The 4647-nt window shown below is 38.6% G+C and overlaps 1 pseudogene; it reads right to left on the reverse strand.

Annotated features, from left to right (window-relative positions):
* Positions 1-272: 272 nt before the first annotated feature.
* LOC117352813 lies at positions 273-395 on the reverse strand (annotated as a pseudogene).
* Between the last annotated feature and the right edge of the window lie 4252 nt (positions 396-4647).

Raw genomic sequence — 4647 nt, forward strand, 5'->3', positions numbered from 1 at the left:
TTGCTTATGTTCTTATGTTCATACATGTAAAAAAATACTGCTTATTAACTGCCTTACTATCCAGTACCTTGCTCTCTCACATAAATGCATTTGCAAACAGATGTGTTTTAAAAATGTTTTAAAAAAACTATTCTACTTGCAATTAAATGTATTTGTCTTGGCAAGGCATTCCAAAGTTTCACCCTGGTTGTCAAAATCATCGAATTACTTATTTTTACATGACATACCATTGCTATTTTGCCTTCTGACAGTCTCATTCAACCTTTAGATCCCCCTGATAAGGGCTGAAGGAGACTCACACTTTATAATTCATCTTTATAGCAGTGTTCTTCAATAAGCAATAATCGCGCCTCGGTTTAACCTCATTGGCTACGATACTGACACTGCGCAAAGCTATAGCAGTGTTCTTCAATGCAAGGCCCAGGGGGCCAATGGCACCCCCTGAAACCTCTTTGGCAGACCTAATTATCTTTCTGGGTTTTTTTCCTGCTACTCCGCCTCTCTCTACCCAGGCTCAGGATAAAAAGGGAAAAGTAGATGGTGAGAAGAACACATACTTGAAGGACAAGGCATTTCTCAATAGACAAAAGAGCGTGCATTTGGAAATGGTCACAACCTTGAGTATACTCTATAATGAAGTCTGAAAGTGGGCTGTAGGGATGGATCTCATTGACACACACTGGTCAGTAATGTTGTGCCCCCCCACTTAAGACGATATTTAGCAACTCTCCTTCAGCTCATTAGAATCCAAAGAGTCCCCAACTTAAAAATTAATGAAGACCACTGCTCTACAGAATGACAATGTTCAGTGGTACAAATTGATTTCTGGATTTTTGAATAAAAAGCCAAGAAATAGTCTTAGAGACATCTGGAGCATCGAGATAAAACAGTATATTTCTGTGTCTCGGCCACGAATTTGGACTTAGAGATTGAAATGTACAGCGTCAGCATCTATGAGACAAACATGGCTATTTTTGTTATATAGGATTTTCTGGACCCCAGTTCGATTAAATAAAATAGATAGTTCTAAGTCTAATAGATGCTGGCATTGTCATACTGGTATAGGGACTTTGGATCATCTGTTGTATTTTTGTCCGTTTATATTAATATATTGGAAGTCAATTTGGGGACAAATAAATTTAGTCCTAGATTCAAATGTTCCAATGTCATATGAGGCTATAATTTGTGGAACAATTTTACATGTGAAACCCACTCTAGATAAATATAAGAGTCGTCTATTTATGATCTTAACAGATATAGGCCTTCAACTGATTACAAGTAATTGGAAAAACCGTGATAGAACTAATTATACATTTTGGTGGGTGAATGTGTGTACTACATACAGATACAAACGAATTAACGCAGAATGTAGAGGTTTTAGTGAGGTATTTAATAAAATTTGGAGCCCATTGACTAAATTTATAAAAACATAATAATGTATTTTCGTCATATCTCTTCTTTTCTTTGGTTTATTTATCTTTACACATCCAGAGGGGAGGGGAATAAATATTGAAAGTGATATTTGGGTAACTATTCTTTGTTTGTATTGTATATTAGAATATATTATGATATTATTATATGGAGGAAAATGAAATTATTGAATGATATTTATGTTACCTGTATAGATAATAGTGTAATATTTGGAATATCTTTTGTTCTTTCATTTGTATGACACTGTTTTTATTAAAAATCAATAAAGAATTAAAAAAGAAAAAACAACAATGCCAGCGACCACTTTCTATTTTATATATCTCATGTTAATGTATAATTTTATAGCATGCAGCATGTTGAACTCTGTATCATATGATTCTATAAATAATTCTACAGTATGTAGCGATATGCTGCTTGTAACCCACCTAGAACTCCGATTTGTGAGGATTTAGTGGGAGATATATATTGCACAGAGCATAACATGTTTCTCATAGAGAGAGATGCAGATATAGTGTGAATGTGTATGTTTCTCTGAAAGACAGAAAGAGAGACATGAAAGTGAGCCTATGTTTCTGACAGAGACATAGAAGGACAGAACTTGAAAGAATGTATGTGTTGCTTAGAGAAAGAGAGTTTCTTAGTGACATAAAAATGTGTCTGTCTCTGGGAAAGTCAAAAGAGTGTGCGTTTCTCATAGAAATGCATATAGCGTTTCTTAGAGAGAGTTTATGTCCTTTAACAAACAGAGAGAGAAAGAGAGAATGTGCCTCTCAGAGAAAAAGAGAATATGTGTATGTTTCTGAGAAAGAAAGAGAGTCTCAGTTTGAAGCTTCTAGCTCAGAAATGACTGGACACTTCAAGATAAAAAAGAGCCAGGGACCTTCCTCTGGACAAAAAGGTATCTACTCTTTTAGGATCTTTCCAGGTACTTACAACCTGGATTGGCCACTGTTGGATATAGGATACTGGGCTTAATGAGTCTTTGGTTTGTCCCAGTAAGGCAATGCTAACAATAAATAAATAAAAAAACTGCTGGCAGTCACTCTAAAATTCCTTGCATAAATATTTAATGTGGAATACATAGTGAAGTAACCTTTCCAGGGTTGAACCTAGCTCCTTGGGTGAGATTATTTATCCAAGAATGAAGTGATCTTGTCCTCCAATATCCTTGAAAAACACAAGACATTGCCCTGCTAACTCCAATAAAGTCATACCTCTGCCTTTGATCTGTACTCCTTGTCTTGTGTTTTTCAAGACAAGGGGTACATACCTCTGCCTTTGATCTGTACCCCTTGTCTTGTGTTTTTCAAGACAAGGGGTACATACCTCTGCCTTTGATCTGTACCCCTTGTCTTGTGTTTTTCAAGACAAGGGGTACATACCTCTGCCTTTGATCTGTACCCCTTGTCTTGTGTTTTTCAAGACAAGGGGTACATACCTCTGCCTTTGATCTGTACCCCCCTTGTATTGAGAAACACAAGACAAGGGGAACAGATCAAAGGCAGAGGTATGACTTTATTGGAGTTAGCAGGGCAATGCTGCAACATAAACAGGTTGCTAAAGAAGAGTCCCTATTAAGAATATAAGAACATAAGAATAGCCATACTGGGTCAGACCAATGGTCCATGTAGCCCAGTAGCCAACTTCACGGTGGCCAATCCAGGTTACTAGTACCTGGCAAAACACCCAGATAATAGCAACATTCCATGCTACCGATTCAGGACAAGCAGTGACTCCCTCTCCCAAGTCTGTTTCAATAGACTATGGACTTTCCCCGCAGGAAATTGTCTGAACCTTTTTAAAAACCAGCTATGTTAACCACTCTCAACATAACCTCTGGCAACGCGTTTTACAGCTTACTTATTCTCTGAGTGAAAAATATTTCCTCCTATTGGTTTTAAAAGTATTTCCCTGTAACTTCATTGAGTGTCCCCTAGTCTTTGTAATTTTTTGACGGAGTATAAAATTGATCCATTTGTACCCGTTCTACACCACTCAGTATTTTGTAGACTTCAGTCAAATCACCCCTCAGCCATCTCTTTTCCTATCCAATCCAACCTTTAGTTTATTATACTGGGTCATCCCTGTGATAGGGCTCGACTTGGTTTACAGTAATTAATTCTTCACATAAAGCAAGCTCATTAAGCTGGAATATACCAAAATGAGAACGTTATTAGAATCTTCAATGTAAATTGGGGGAATCCATCAATGATTTCTGAAAAAAGCATTTTTAAGAATTTATGAAAACTTTGAAGAGAGGGTGAGATCGTTCCAAACATTTACAAAGGTAAATGCAAAGGAATGAGAGATATAGGGCTCATTTTATCCAGCCGCGCTAGTGGGGTTAGCGCGCGCAACATTTCATCACGCGCTAACCCCCGCGCTGGCCTAAAAACTACCGCCTGCTCAAGGGAGGCGGTAGCGGCTAGCGCAGCTGGCGGTTTAACGTGCACTACTACGCGCATTAAACCGCCAGCGTGGCTTGATAAAAGGAGCCCATAGCTTAGGGCCTCTTCTATTAAACTGCACTAGCAGTTTCTAGTGCGGGGAGCTGCACTGAATGGCTCACGCTGCTCCCAATGCTCATAGAGTTCCTATGAGCATTGGGAGCAGCGCAGCTCTCTGTGCTAAAACTGTTAGCGCAGTTTAATAGAAGAGGGGGTTAATGCTTTAAGAGCCCTACCCTTTTTAGTCTTTCCTTATACGAGAGGAGTCCCATCCCCTTTATCATCTTGGTTGCTCTTCTTTGAACCTTTTGTAGTTCCGCTATATCTTTCTTGAGATAAGACGACCAGAATTGAACGCAATACTCAAGGTGAGGTCGCACCATGGAGTGTTACAGAAGCATTATAACATTCTTAGTCTTGTTAATCATTCCATTTTTTGATAATTCCTAGCATCTTGTTTGCTTTTTCGGCCGCTGCTGCACATTGGGCAGAAGATTTCAGCGTATTGTCGACAGTGACACCCAGATCTTTTTCTTGGGCGCTAACCCCCAAGGTGGACCCAAGCACATGGTAACTATGATTTGGGTTATTCTTCTCAATGTGCATCACTTTGCATTTGCCCATATTAAATTTCATCTGTCATTTAGATGCCCAGTCTTCCAATTTGCTAAGGTCCACCTGCAGTTTTTCACAATCTGCATGCATTTTAACAACTTTGAACAGTTTAGTGTCATCTGCAAATTTAATCACCTCACTCGTCATTCCAATT

Source organism: Geotrypetes seraphini, chromosome 1 (genome assembly GCF_902459505.1).
Source record: "Geotrypetes seraphini chromosome 1, aGeoSer1.1, whole genome shotgun sequence".
NCBI lineage: Eukaryota > Metazoa > Chordata > Amphibia > Gymnophiona > Dermophiidae > Geotrypetes > Geotrypetes seraphini.